Source organism: Argopecten irradians, chromosome 1 (assembly GCF_041381155.1).
Source record: "Argopecten irradians isolate NY chromosome 1, Ai_NY, whole genome shotgun sequence".
NCBI lineage: Eukaryota > Metazoa > Mollusca > Bivalvia > Pectinida > Pectinidae > Argopecten > Argopecten irradians.
In genome coordinates this window covers 70,452,228-70,469,945 of record NC_091134.1, presented here as the reverse complement: position 1 = coordinate 70,469,945, position 17,718 = coordinate 70,452,228, and the positions used below count along the sequence as shown (strand labels likewise).

Genomic DNA, 17,718 nt, shown 5'->3' with positions numbered 1-17,718 from the left:
ACGTTCCTTATAACACTAAGTACCCGACCTATAATTATCTGTTACACGACGTTCCTTATAACACTAAGTACCCGACCTATAATTATCTGTTACACGACGTTCCTTATAACACTAAGTACCCGACCTATAATTATCTGTTACACGACGTTCCTTATAACACTAAGTACCCGACCTATAATTATCTGTTACACGACGTTCCTTATAACACTAAGTACCCGACCTATAATTATCTGTTACACGACGTTCCTTATAACACTAAGTACTAAGTACCCGACCTATAATTATCTGTTACACGACGTTCCTTATAACACTAAGTACCCGACCTATAATTATCTGTTACACGACGTTCCTTATAATACTAAGTACCCGACCTATAATTATCTGTTACACGACGTTCCTTATAACACTAAGTACCCGACCTATAATTATCTGTTACACGACGTTCCTTATAACACTAAGTACCCGACCTATAATTATCTGTTACACGACGTTCCTTATAACACTAAGTACCCGACCTATAATTATCTGTTACACGACGTTCCTTATAACACTAAGTACCCGACCTATAATTATCTGTTACACGACGTTCCTTATAACACTAAGTACCCGACCTATAATTATCTGTTACACGACGTTCCTTATAACACTAAGTACCCGACCTATAATTATCTGTTACACGACGTTCCTTATAACACTAAGTACCCGACCTATAATTATCTGTTACACGACGTTCCTTATAACACTAAGTACCCGACCTATAATTATCTGTTACACGACGTTCCTTATAACACTAAGTACCCGACCTATAATTATCTGTTACACGACGTTCCTTATAACACTAAGTACCCGACCTATAATTATCTGTTACACGACGTTCCTTATAACACTAAGTACCCGACCTATAATTATCTGTTACACGACGTTCCTTATAACACTAAGTACCCGACCTATAATTATCTGTTACACGACGTTCCTTATAACACTAAGTACCCGACCTATAATTATCTGTTACACGACGTTCCTTATAACACTAAGTACCCGACCTATAATTATCTGTTACACGACGTTCCTTATAACACTAAGTACCCGACCTATAATTATCTGTTACACGACGTTCCTTATAACACTAAGTACCCGACCTATAATTATCTGTTACACGACGTTCCTTATAACACTAAGTACCCGACCTATAATTATCTGTTACACGACGTTCCTTATAACACTAAGTACCCGACCTATAATTATCTGTTACACGACGTTCCTTATAACACTAAGTACCCGACCTATAATTATCTGTTACACGACGTTCCTTATAATACTAAGTACCCGACCTATAATTATCTGTTACACGACGTTCCTTATAACACTAAGTACCCGACCTATAATTATCTGTTACACGACGTTCCTTATAACACTAAGTACCCGACCTATAATTATCTGTTACACGACGTTCCTTATAACACTAAGTACCCGACCTATAATTATCTGTTACACGACGTTCCTTATAACACTAAGTACCCGACCTATAATTATCTGTTACACGACGTTCCTTATAACACTAAGTACCCGACCTATAATTATCTGTTACACGACGTTCCTTATAACACTAAGTACCCGACCTATAATTATCTGTTACACGACGTTCCTTATAACACTAAGTACCCGACCTATAATTATCTGTTACACGACGTTCCTTATAACACTAAGTACCCGACCTATAATTATCTGTTACACGACGTTCCTTATAACACTAAGTACCCGACCTATAATTATCTGTTACACGACGTTCCTTATAACACTAAGTACCCGACCTATAATTATCTGTTACACGACGTTCCTTATAACACTAAGTACCCGACCTATAATTATCTGTTACACGACGTTCCTTATAATACTAAGTACCCGACCTATAATTATCTGTTACACGACGTTCCTTATAACACTAAGTACCCGACCTATAATTATCTGTTACACGACGTTCCTTATAACACTAAGTACCCGACCTATAATTATCTGTTACACGACGTTCCTTATAACACTAAGTACCCGACCTATAATTATCTTTACACGACGTTCCTTATAACACTAAGTACCCGACCTATAATTATCTGTTACACGACGTTCCTTATAACACTAAGTACCCGACCTATAATTATCTGTTACACGACGTTCCTTATAACACTAAGTACCCGACCTATAATTATCTGTTACACGACGTTCCTTATAACACTAAGTACCCGACCTATAATTATCTGTTACACGACGTTCCTTATAACACTAAGTACCCGACCTATAATTATCTGTTACACGACGTTCCTTATAACACTAAGTACCCGACCTATAATTATCTGTTACACGACGTTCCTTATAACACTAAGTACCCGACCTATAATTATCTGTTACACGACGTTCCTTATAACACTAAGTACCCGACCTATAATTATCTGTTACACGACGTTCCTTATAACACTAAGTACCCGACCTATAATTATCTGTTACACGACGTTTCCTTATAAACACTATGTACCCGACCTATAATTATCTGTTACACGACGTTCCTTATAACACTAAGTACCCGACCTATAATTATCTGTTACACGACGTTCCTTATAACACTAAGTACCCGACCTATAATTATCTGTTACACGACGTTCCTTATAACACTAAGTACCCGACCTATAATTATCTGTTACACGACGTTCCTTATAACACTAAGTACCCGACCTATAATTATCTGTTACACGACGTTCCTTATAACACTAAGTACCCGACCTATAATTATCTGTTACACGACGTTCCTTATAACACTAAGTATCCGACCTATAATTATCTGTTACACGACGTTCCTTATAACACTAAAGTACCCGACCTATAATTATCTGTTACACGACGTTCCTTATAACACTAAGTACCCGACCTATAATTATCTGTTACACGACGTTCCTTATAACACTAAGTACCCGACCTATAATTATCTGTTACACGACGTTCCTTATAACACTAAGTACCCGACCTATAATTATCTGTTACACGACGTTCTATACCTTATACTATATATACACGCGTCATACACTAAGTCCGACCTATAATTATCTGTTACACGACGTTCCTTATAACACTAAGTACCCGACCTATAATTATCTGTTACACGACGTTCCTTATAAACTAAGTACCCGACCTATAATTATCTGTTACACGACGTTCCTTATAACACTAAGTACCCGACCTATAATTATCTGTTACACGACGTTCCTTATAATACACTAAGTACCCGACCTATATATCTATCTGTTACACGACGTTCCTTATAACACTAAGTACCCGACCTATAATTATCTGTTACACGACGTTCCTTATAAACACTAAGTACCCGACCTATAATTATCTGTTACACGACGTTCCTTATAACACTAAGTACCCGACCTATAATTATCTGTTACACGACGTTCCTTATAACACTAAGTACCCGACCTATAATTATCTGTTACACGACGTTCCTTATAAACACTAAGTACCCGACCTATAATTATCTGTTACACGACGTTCCTTATAACACTAAGTACCCGACCTATAATTATCTGTTACACGACGTTCCTTATAACACTAAGTACCCGACCTATAATTATCTGTTACACGACGTTCCTTATAACACTAAGTACCCGACCTATAATTATCTGTTACACGACGTTCCTTATAACACTAAGTACCCGACCTATAATTATCTGTTACACGACGTTCCTTATAACACTAAGTACCCGACCTATAATTATCTGTTACACGACGTTCCTTGTAATACTAAGTACCCGACCTATAATTATCTGTTACACGACGTTCCTTATAATACTAAGTACCCGACCTATAATTATCTGTTACACGACGTTCCTTATAACACTAAGTACCCGACCTATAATTATCTGTTACACGACGTTCCTTATAACACTAAGTATCCGACCTATGATTATCTGTTACACGACGTTCCTTATAACACTAAAGTACCCGACCTATAATTATCTGTTACACGACGTTCCTTATAACACTAAGTACCCGACCTATAATTATCTGTTACACGACGTTCCTTATAACACTAAGTACCCGACCTATAATTATCTGTTACACGACGTTCCTTATAAACTAAGTACCGACCTATAATTATCTGTTACACGACGTTCCTTATAACACTAAGTACCCGACCTATAATTATCTGTTACACGACGTTCCTTATAACACTAAGTACCCGACCTATAATTATCTGTTACACGACGTTCCTTATAACACTAAGTACCCGACCTATAATTATCTGTTACACGACGTTCCTTATAACACTAAGTACCCGACCTATAATTATCTGTTACACGACGTTCCTTATAACACTAAGTACCCGACCTATAATTATCTGTTACACGACGTTCCTTATAACACTAAGTACCCGACCTATAATTATCTGTTACACGACGTTCCTTATAACACTAAGTACCCGACCTATAATTATCTGTTACACGACGTTCCTTATAACACTAAGTACCCGACCTATAATTATCTGTTACACGACGTTCCTTATAACACTAAGTACCCGACCTATAATTATCTGTTACACGACGTTCCTTATAACACTAAGTACCCGACCTATAATTATCTGTTACACGACGTTCCTTATAACACTAAGTACCCGACCTATAATTATCTGTTACACGACGTTCCTTATAACACTAAGTACCCGACCTATAATTATCTGTTACACGACGTTCCTTATAACACTAAGTACCCGACCTATAATTATCTGTTACACGACGTTCCTTATAACACTAAGTACCCGACCTATAATTATCTGTTACACGACGTTCCTTATAATACTAAGTACCCGACCTATAATTATCTGTTACACGACGTTCCTTATAACACTAAGTACCCGACCTATAATTATCTGTTACACGACGTTCCTTATAACACTAAGTACCCGACCTATAATTATCTGTTACACGACGTTCCTTATAACACTAAGTACCCGACCTATAATTTATCTGTTACACGACGTTCCTTATAACACTAAGTACCCGACCTATAATTATCTGTTACACGACGTTCCTTATAACACTAAGTACCCGACCTATAATTATCTGTTACACGACGTACTTTCCTTATAACACTAAGTACCCGACCTATAATTATCTGTTACACGACGTTCCTTATAACACTAAGTACCCGACCTATAATTATCTGTTACACGACGTTCCTTATAACACTAAGTACCCGACCTATAATTATCTGTTACACGACGTTCCTTATAACACTAAGTACCCGACCTATAATTATCTGTTACACGACGTTCCTTATAACACTAAGTACCCGACCTATAATTATCTGTTACACGACGTTCCTTATAACACTAAGTACCCGACCTATAATTATCTGTTACACGACGTTCCTTATAACACTAAGTACCCGACCTATAATTATCTGTTACACGACGTTCCTTATAACACTAAGTACCCGACCTATAATTATCTGTTACACGACGTTCCTTATAACACTAAGTACCCGACCTATAATTATCTGTTACACGACGTTCCTTATAACACTAAGTACCCGACCTATAATTATCTGTTACACGACGTTCCTTATAACACTAAGTACCCGACCTATAATTATCTGTTACACGACGTTCCTTATAACACTAAGTACCCGACCTATAATTATCTGTTACACGACGTTCCTTATACACTAAGTACCCGACCTATAATATCTGTTACACGACGTTCCTTATACCTAAGTACCCGACCTATAATTATCTGTTACACGACGTTCCTTATAACACTAAGTACCCGACCTATAATTATCTGTTACACGACGTTCCTTCCTTATAACACTAAGTACCCGACCTATAATTATCTGTTACACGACGTTCCTTATAACACTAAGTACCCGACCTATAATTATCTGTTACACGACGTTCCTTATAACACTAAGTACCCGACCTATAATTATCTGTTACACGACGTTCCTTATAACACTAAGTACCCGACCTATAATTATCTGTTACACGACGTTCCTTATAACACTAAGTACCCGACCTATAATTATCTGTTACACGACGTTCCTTATAACACTAAGTACCCGACCTATAATTATCTGTTACACGACGTTCCTTATAACACTAAGTACCCGACCTATAATTATCTGTTACACGACGTTCCTTATAACACTAAGTACCCGACCTATAATTATCTGTTACACGACGTTCCTTATAACACTAAGTACCCGACCTATAATTATCTGTTACACGACGTTCCTTATAACACTAAGTACCCGACCTATAATTATCTGTTACACGACGTTCCTTATAACACTAAGTACCCGACCTATAATTATCTGTTACACGACGTTCCTTATAACACTAAGTACCCGACCTATAATTATCTGTTACACGACGTTCCTTATAACACTAAGTACCCGACCTATAATTATCTGTTACACGACGTTCCTTATAACACTAAGTACCCGACCTATAATTATCTGTTACACGACGTTCCTTATAACACTAAGTACCCGACCTATAATTATCTGTTACACGACGTTCCTTATAACACTAAGTACCCGACCTATAATTATCTGTTACACGACGTTCCTTATAACACTAAGTACCCGACCTATAATTATCTGTTACACGACGTTCCTTATAACACTAAGTACCCGACCTATAATTATCTGTTACACGACGTTCCTTATAACACTAAGTACCCGACCTATAATTATCTGTTACACGACGTTCCTTATAACACTAAGTACCCGACCTATAATTATCTGTTACACGACGTTCCTTATAACACTAAGTACCCGACCTATAATTATCTGTTACACGACGTTCCTTATAACACTAAGTACCCGACCTATAATTATCTGTTACACGACGTTCCTTATAACACTAAGTACCCGACCTATAATTATCTGTTACACGACGTTCCTTATAACACTAAGTACCCGACCTATAATTATCTGTTACACGACGTTCCTTATAACACTAAGTACCCGACCTATAATTATCTGTTACACGACGTTCCTTATAACACTAAGTACCCGACCTATAATTATCTGTTACACGACGTTCCTTATAACACTAAGTACCCGACCTATAATTATCTGTTACACGACGTTCCTTATAACACTAAGTACCCGACCTATAATTATCTGTTACACGACGTTCCTTATAACACTAAGTACCCGACCTATAATTATCTGTTACACGACGTTCCTTATAACACTAAGTACCCGACCTATAATTATCTGTTACACGACGTTCCTTATAACACTAAGTACCCGACCTATAATTATCTGTTACACGACGTTCCTTATAACACTAAGTACCCGACCTATAATTATCTGTTACACGACGTTCCTTATAAACACTAAGTACCCGACCTATAATTATCTGTTACACGACGTTCCTTATAACACTAAGTACCCGACCTATAATTATCTGTTACACGACGTTCCTTATAACACTAAGTACCCGACCTATAATTATCTGTTACACGACGTTCCTTATAACACTAAGTACCCGACCTATAATTATCTGTTACACGACGTTCCTTATAAACACTAAGTACCCGACCTATAATTATCTGTTACACGACGTTCCTTATAACACTAAGTACCCGACCTATAATTATCTGTTACACGACGTTCCTTATAACACTAAGTACCCGACCTATAATTATCTGTTACACGACGTTCCTTATAACACTAAGTAACCGACCTATAATTATCTGTTACACGACGTTCCTATAATTATCTGTTACACGACGTTCCTTATAACACTAAGTACCCGACCTATAATTATCTGTTACACGACGTTCCTTATAACACTAAGTACCCGACCTATAATTATCTGTTACACGACGTTCCTTATAACACTAAGTACCCGACCTATAATTATCTGTTACACGACGTTCCTTATAACACTAAGTATCCGACCTATAATTATCTGTTACACGACGTTCCTTATAACACTAAGTACCCGACCTATAATTATCTGTTACACGACGTTCCTTATAACACTAAGTACCCGACCTATAATTATCTGTTACACGACGTTCCTTATAACACTAAGTACCCGACCTATAATTATCTGTTACACGACGTTCCTTATAACACTAAGTACCCGACCTATAATTATCTGTTACACGACGTTCCTTATAATACTAAGTACCCGACCTATAATTATCTGTTACACGACGTTCCTTATAACACTAAGTACCCGACCTATAATTATCTGTTACACGACGTTCCTTATAACACTAAGTACCCGACCTATAATTATCTGTTACACGACGTTCCTTATAACACTAAGTACCCGACCTATAATTATCTGTTACACGACGTTCCTTATAACACTAAGTACCCGACCTATAATTATCTGTTACACGACGTTCCTTATAACACTAAGTACCCGACCTATAATTATCTGTTACACGACGTTCCTTATAACACTAAGTACCCGACCTATAATTATCTGTTACACGACGTTCCTTATAACACTAAGTACCCGACCTATAATTATCTGTTACACGACGTTCCTTATAACACTAAGTACCCGACCTATAATTATCTGTTACACGACGTTCCTTATAACACTAAGTACCCGACCTATAATTATCTGTTACACGACGTTCCTTATAACACTAAGTACCCGACCTATAATTATCTGTTACACGACGTTCCTTATAACACTAAGTACCCGACCTATAATTATCTGTTACACGACGTTCCTTATAACACTAAGTACCCGACCTATAATTATCTGTTACACGACGTTCCTTATAACACTAAGTACCCGACCTATAATTATCTGTTACACGACGTTCCTTATAACACTAAGTACCCGACCTATAATTATCTGTTACACGACGTTCCTTATAACACTAAGTACCCGACCTATAATTATCTGTTACACGACGTTCCTTATAACACTAAGTACCCGACCTATAATTATCTGTTACACGACGTTCCTTATAACACTAAGTACCCGACCTATAATTATCTGTTACACGACGTTCCTTATAAACTACTAAGTACCCGACCTATAATTATCTGTTACACGACGTTCCTTATAACACTAAGTACCCGACCTATAATTATCTGTTACACGACGTTCCTTATAACACTAAGTACCCGACCTATAATTATCTGTTACACGACGTTCCTTATAACACTAAGTACCCGACCTATAATTATCTGTTACACGACGTTCCTTATAACACTAAGTACCCGACCTATAATTATCTGTTACACGACGTTCCTTATAACACTAAGTACCCGACCTATAATTATCTGTTACACGACGTTCCTTATAACACTAAGTACCCGACCTATAATTATCTGTTACACGACGTTCCTTATAACACTAAGTACCCGACCTATAATTATCTGTTACACGACGTTCCTTATAACACTAGTACGTACACGTTCCTTATAACACTAAGTACCCGACCTATAATTATCTGTTACACGACGTTCCTTATAACACTAAGTACCCGACCTATAATTATCTGTTACACGACGTTCCTTATAACACTAAGTACCCGACCTATAATTATCTGTTACACGACGTTCCTTATAACACTAAGTACCCGACCTATAATTATCTGTTACACGACGTTCCTTATAACACTAAGTACCCGACCTATAATTATCTGTTACACGACGTTCCTTATAACACTAAGTACCCGACCTATAATTATCTGTTACACGACGTTCCTTATAACACTAAGTACCCGACCTATAATTATCTGTTACACGACGTTCCTTATAACACTAAGTACCCGACCTATAATTATCTGTTACACGACGTTCCTTATAACACTAAGTACCCGACCTATAATTATCTGTTACACGACGTTCCTTATAACACTAAGTACCCGACCTATAATTATCTGTTACACGACGTTCCTTATAACACAAGTACCCGACCTATAATTATCTGTTACACGACGTTCCTTATAACACTAAGTACCCGACCTATAATTATCTGTTACACGACGTTCCTTATAACACTAAGTACCCGACCTATAATTATCTGTTACACGACGTTCCTTATAACACTAAGTACCCGACCTATAATTATCTGTTACACGACGTTCCTTATAACACTAAGTACCCGACCTATAATTATCTGTTACACGACGTTCCTTATAACACTAAGTACCCGACCTATAATTATCTGTTACACGACGTTCCTTATAACACTAAGTACCCGACCTATAATTATCTGTTACACGACGTTCCTTATAACACTAAGTACCCGACCTATAATTATCTGTTACACGACGTTCCTTATAACACTAAGTACCCGACCTATAATTATCTGTTACACGACGTTCCTTATAACACTAAGTACCCGACCTATAATTATCTGTTACACGACGTTCCTTATAACACTAAGTACCCGACCTATAATTATCTGTTACACGACGTTCCTTATAACACTAAGTACCCGACCTATAATTATCTGTTACACGACGTTCCTTATAACACTAAGTACCCGACCTATAATTATCTGTTACACGACGTTCCTTATAACACTAAGTACCCGACCTATAATTATCTGTTACACGACGTTCCTTATAACACTAAGTACCCGACCTATAATTATCTGTTACACGACGTTCCTTATAACACTAAGTACCCGACCTATAATTATCTGTTACACGACGTTCCTTATAACACTAAGTACCCGACCTATAATTATCTGTTACACGACGTTCCTTATAACACTAAGTACCCGACCTATAATTATCTGTTACACGACGTTCCTTATAACACTAAGTACCCGACCTATAATTATCTGTTACACGACGTTCCTTATAACACTAAGTACCCGACCTATAATTATCTGTTACACGACGTTCCTTATAACACTAAGTACCCGACCTATAATTATCTGTTACACGACGTTCCTTATAACACTAAGTACCCGACCTATAATTATCTGTTACACGACGTTCCTTATAACACTAAGTACCCGACCTATAATTATCTGTTACACGACGTTCCTTATAACACTAAGTACCCGACCTATAATTATCTGTTACACGACGTTCCTTATAACACTAAGTACCCGACCTATAATTATCTGTTACACGACGTTCCTTATAACACTAAGTACCCGACCTATAATTATCTGTTACACGACGTTCCTTATAACACTAAGTACCCGACCTATAATTATCTGTTACACGACGTTCCTTATAACACTAAGTACCCGACCTATAATTATCTGTTACACGACGTTCCTTATAACACTAAGTACCCGACCTATAATTATCTGTTACACGACGTTCCTTATAAACTAAGTACCCGACCTATAATTATCTGTTACACGACGTTCCTTATAACACTAAGTACCCGACCTATAATTATCTGTTACACGACGTTCCTTATAACACTAAGTACCCGACCTATAATTATCTGTTACACGACGTTCCTTATAACACTAAGTACCCGACCTATAATTATCTGTTACACGACGTTCCTTATAACACTAAGTACCCGACCTATAATTATCTGTTACACGACGTTCCTTATAACACTAAGTACCCGACCTATAATTATCTGTTACACGACGTACGTTCCTTATAACACTAAGTACCCGACCTATAATTATCTGTTACACGACGTTCCTTATAAACTAAGTACCGACTAAATAACGAGTCTACCCGACCTATAATTATCTGTTACACGACGTTCCTTATAACACTAAGTACCCGACCTATAATTATCTGTTACACGACGTTCCTTATAACACTAAGTACCCGACCTATATTTATCTGTTACACGACGTTCCTTATAACACTAAGTATCCGACCTATGATTATCTGTTACACGACGTTCCTTATAACACTAAAGTACCCGACCTATAATTATCTGTTACACGACGTTCCTTATAACACTAAGTACCCGACCTATAATTATCTGTTACACGACTTCCTTATAACACTAAGTACCCGACCTATAATTATCTGTTACACGACGTTCCTTATAACACTAAGTACCCGACCTATAATTATCTGTTACACGACGTTCCTTATAACACTAAGTACCCGACCTATAATTATCTGTTACACGACGTTCCTTATAACACTAAGTAACCGACCTATAATTATCTGTTACACGACGTTCCTTATAATACTAAGTACCCGACCTATAATTATCTGTTACACGACGTTCCTTATAACACTAAGTACCCGACCTATAATTATCTGTTACACGACGTTCCTTATAACACTAAGTACCCGACCTATAATTATCTGTTACACGACGTTCCTTATAACACTAAGTACCCGACCTATAATTATCTGTTACACGACGTTCCTTATAACACTAAGTACCCGACCTATAATTATCTGTTACACGACGTTCCTTATAACACTAAGTACCCGACCTATATTTATCTGTTACACGACGTTCCTTATAACACTAAGTACCCGACCTATATATTATAACACTAAGTACCGACCTATAATTATCTGTTACACGACGTTCCTTATAACACTAAGTACCCGACCTATAATTATCTGTTACACGACGTTCCTTATAACACTAAGTACCCGACCTATAATTATCTGTTACACGACGTTCCTTATAACACTAAGTACCCGACCTATAATTATCTGTTACACGACGTTCCTTATAACACTAAGTACCCGACCTATAATTATCTGTTACACGACGTTCCTTATAACACTAAGTACCCGACCTATAATTATCTGTTACACGACGTTCCTTATAATACTAAGTACCCGACCTATAATTATCTGTTACACGACGTTCCTTATAACACTAAGTACCCGACCTATAATTATCTGTTACACGACGTTCCTTATAACACTAAGTACCCGACCTATAATTATCTGTTACACGACGTTCCTTATAATACTAAGTACCCGACCTATAATTATCTGTTACACGACGTTCCTTATAATACTAAGTACCCGACCTATAATTATCTGTTACACGACGTTCCTTATAACACTAAGTATCCGACCTATAATTATCTGTTGCCCGACGTGCCTTTCTATATCGTCGATTTCCGCTTATTATAAATCAACACCACTTCACGTATTTCACCCATGACTAGTACCATGTGTTTGCGAAATTAAATCTAAACCAAAACGTATCAACTACAGGTCAAATAAACGAAAATAAATCTCCGCCAAAACGTATCAACTTCAGGTCAAATAAGCGAAATTAAATCTCCACCAAAACGTATCAACTACAGGTCAAATAAACGAAAATAAATCTCCGCTAAAACGTATCAACTACAGGTCAAATAAACGAAAATAAATCTCCGCCAAAACGTATCAACTTCAGGTCAAATAAGCGAAATTAAATCTCCGCCAAAATGTATCAACTACAGGTCAAATAAACAAAAACAAATCTCCGCCAAAACGTATCAACTACAGGTCAAATAAGCGAAAATAAATCTCCACCAAAACGTATCAACTACAGGTCAAATAAACGAAATTAAATCTCCGCCAAAATGTATCAACTACAGGTCAAATAAACGAAAATAAATCTCCGCCAAAACGTATCAACTACAGCTCAAATAAACGAAATTAAATCTCCGCCAAGACGTATCAACTACAGGTCAAATAAACGAAAATGAATCTCCGCCAAAACGTATTGATACTACGGGTCAAATAAACGAAAATGAATCGTCATAAAAATAGTGATCCGACATCGAAACGCAAAATTAAATCTTGTGGGCATGGACTAGACAAAACGACAAAAATAACTATACCTTTGTTGGATTGTAGAACCGATCGACAGTCTGGACTATTCTTGTCGACACATCTAAAAAGGTTGACAACCTTGTCATTTTTAAGTGCTGGTTTCCATGACAACGAGAAATAGCTGCACGTGTTAGACGATGTGTGCTGAAAATAGACCTAGTGCTTCTCTATATACCGGCCCTATATATAAAATTATAGAGACAACCTGAAGACAAACCAATATTAGCGAGCATTTATTTTCGACTTTCTATGTATCCGCCTTTTTCATGCCTTGTTGATCGTTCTTCTTTCACTAAATTCTCGCGATATTTCGATTTACCACAAGAAGTTTGAAGGAAATATCACATAGTTTTACTGCTTACTATCATTTTTATGCAATTCACATCGCATTACAACTTGTTTACATGTAATTAGAGACTCGATAGATTTGTACCCTGAAAGAAAGAAAGAAAGAAAGAAAGAAAGAAAGAAAGAAAGAAAGAAAGAAAGAAGAAAGAAAGAACGTTAGTATCATTAGGAATGGCGAATCGATAGTATAACATACATGTAATTTTAAGTCCTGATGAATACCTTGAAATCCAGGTCACTTTGTCGTAGCCACCTGACAACTCTCTGAAGACTGAGTATCCGCTTGTGACATCCCCCAAACGAAATGTGAGCTATCCTCTCACAACGAAAAGCCTTTCGGCCTCACCAATTCTCCCTACTTGTCTACCTTGTACGTCAGTTTGAGAATACTCTATCCTCTATACCTGTATAAACTCATTACGTACCTTGTAACCATTGTTCCATTACCAACACATGTTTTTAATGAAATTAAACTTTCTTCTCAATGTTCAAAGAATCCTTCTAGAAACTTGTAACAAGGAAAATAAAAAGGATGACGTTACTGAGAATCCGGAATTGTTTCCATAATACCTCATTAATGTATCCGATATAACACACGTTCAGCGAAGTATGAACCAAGAGCTGGTCGTCCCAGCATCGACCGTGCACCTCAAACAACCTTCACATTTACATTTGAACGCACATGTTTTTTATGTTACAATTCTAAAGCCAATTATTTCCTTTATAAAACCAAACCTAGTTTAAACGATGCTTATGGTTTTCCCCGTAGTTGCTCAACTAACCCTTTAGTCAATAGAAAAAAATAACTAAACATGTCCATCGGGTCTCTGGAATCTCGTAGATCAATGATAACCATTCGATTTGTTTGATATGACGTCCTCTTGACCACAAAGGTAATTTCAGGACATGTCAGATTTAGAAGGAGAAAAATCACCAATGTCGGTCAGTATCTGACAACTGTCCAACGTGGGTTCGAACTCGCGACTTGAATGTGTACTGTAATTACATATGTTTCCCCACAAATCGAGTTAGATGTTCAGATAAAGTGCCACACACATTTGACACGTAAAACTTTTGTAACTTTGAATACAGAGTAAAACAAGAACGTAAATATCAAAATCGTATATAATTGTATTCTCCCTATCCCTAGATGACATATTCATCAAAATCTTCGCATCATTTCTAGGTCCACCAATGTTCTTGGCGATATAAACACATTAATCCTATATTCAAACCAATGTCCATCAATCAAACGCACCGATCCTATATTCAAACCAACATCCACCAATCAAACACACCAATCCTATATTCAAATCAAGGTTCACCAATGAAACACTTTAGTCCTATATTCAAATCCATTCCTAAGCACACATTCAAATCTGATAATTTATAGACCCACCAGTATTTCCCAACATCCGATTCTCTAGAGACTGATAAAAATTCCTGATGATTATTTTAGCACAATAATATTTTTACTCCATTCTAAATATGCAGGTTCAGTGGATCAATGATGAACTTGCGCGTTCGGAATGATGTTTGGTTTTAATTAGTTTAACTTCCTATTAACAGCCAGTGTTTTATGTAAGGACGTGCCAGGTTTGTTGGTGGAGGAAAGCCAAAGTACCCGGAGTGAAAAAAACCGAAAGCGGTCAGTACCTAGCAACTGCCCCACATGGGATTCGAACCCACATCCCAGAGGTGGAGGGCATATTTGTAAAATATGTCGGGACATCTTAACCATTCAGCCACCGCGACTAGCTACATATATATCATATTATATATATTAATGGTATAATCGAAATGCAATGTGCACAATCAATTTTAGTGACGTTTCTGGCGGGAAAATCGCTATTATATGAACGTTTTAAGATGCAAACCATTTCCAGGTACCCCGATGTCCCTGATGAGATACATACTCAAATCCCATATCATAAACGTTATCAATTACTAAACACACAAGCGTATCTGGTGATCTCCTTACATTGAAACATTATTGATTATATATCATTATCTTGTCAATATACAAATAATTGTTTTGATTATGATGTATTTTATGAGTACGTGGATTTCACAGTAACCGTAGCCAGCTTGTAAGGGTACGTAAAGCTTCGTGAAGACGTATACTAAAGCTGAGTGAAGAGTTTCAGTAATCGTTATAGGCTAGTCTTATGTTCTTTAGAGATAGCTTAGCCATCAATTGGTTTAATTGGTCGTAGGATCCGAATTGGGGTCATTATTTTACTATATTGAATCACTGCAGTATCTATATGATAAACTACAAATGTTTGTAGTTTAAATGTTGTCACCAATTGATTAACATTTATCTTACCTATGGCACCAGAAAAGTTATCCAAACTGGTCCGATAAAAATGGTATTTCCACGGTTCCCACGTTGGATGAACCTTTAGAATATAGCCACCATGAGTTCGGTAAATTCCACACAGAGGACGCCGTCAAACTACTAAGGTGTCCGACCAGTAGCGACACCTATATAGACTTTAAAGAACTAGAGTAGAACACTGATTTATGGCGACTTCATGCGGCCAAACACTAAGCATCATTACGTCATCATATATTGTCAAACATCGGATCAATATCTGGTGGCGTCACCTATCGGTTAAATCCGTTAGGGTATCACTCGACTTGTTGCACCATCCAGAGAGCAATAAATCCCAGGGGAGGCTCACTCACCGAGCCATGCGTACTGTAATTATCTGTAATACCGCGGATAATACAGGGTCGGAGGTCACTGATGAAGCTGATGACCGGAAACAGTTTTAATTAGGACGGTTCAATAAACTCAAGTAGCATCGAAACACAAAGAGCTTGATACCAACACTTCTTTGAACACACCGGTAATACCACAACAACGGTAAAGTCACACAGAAAAAACATGGACATTACGTGTTATGTGGATAACACTGGTGTGATAAGCACTAGATATGTAGGGAGATACACATAGTTCTTGTTTAGCTGCTCTTTTATCCACAAATCTGGTACAGATGGTTCCGAAACCATCGCCTGCCGAACAATTCAATAAAGTTTGCGTGGTAATCAGTTGATATCGGTCATTAACTTATAACGGTGACGTTATGGTCGACTCTCGCCATATCCCGACGAGAGTAATATACTATCCTAGTCCTCTCGTGCACCTCGTACCGCCACGGATACGACTCTTGGTTCATTTCACCAGAATGGTTTCGAGTGAAGAGTCCTTCTGTGATTGGTGACACGTGTTGTGATAGAACGCTATAGTCAACGTCCGTTCTAACAGTACAGCGGCTGCTTCGGAACAGCGTTACCTATGGCACCGTGAGCCAATTTTGCCAGAAAATTGAGCAACGGATCGGCCAGTACTATATTCAATGTTCAGGGGGATAGTCACTACTATAGGAAGTTCCCGCCAAAATAGCACTAGCTGTTCATAAAACAGTAAAGTCGTGAAACCAACATTAGACATTAATTCAATTTTCACTTTATATGAATATTGGAAGAGTGTAATTTTCGCATGGCACGCCCTTTACTGAAGAAACTGTCGTTTGATATTAACAACCTTGTAATGCCGGACTCTCAATTTAATGACGTT

At 37.5% G+C, this 17,718-nt stretch overlaps 1 protein-coding gene across 1 annotated transcript in view; it reads right to left on the bottom strand.

Annotated features, from left to right (window-relative positions):
* Positions 1 to 17,331, bottom strand: part of LOC138307150 (arrestin domain-containing protein 2-like) — a 176,392-nt gene extending 159,061 nt beyond the window's left edge. Inside the window, exon 1 of the mRNA XM_069247792.1 lies at positions 16,462 to 17,331. The gene's annotated coding sequence lies outside the window, so the exon portion shown is untranslated. The remainder of the gene's footprint in view (positions 1 to 16,461) is intronic.
* Positions 17,332 to 17,718: the final 387 nt, after the last annotated feature.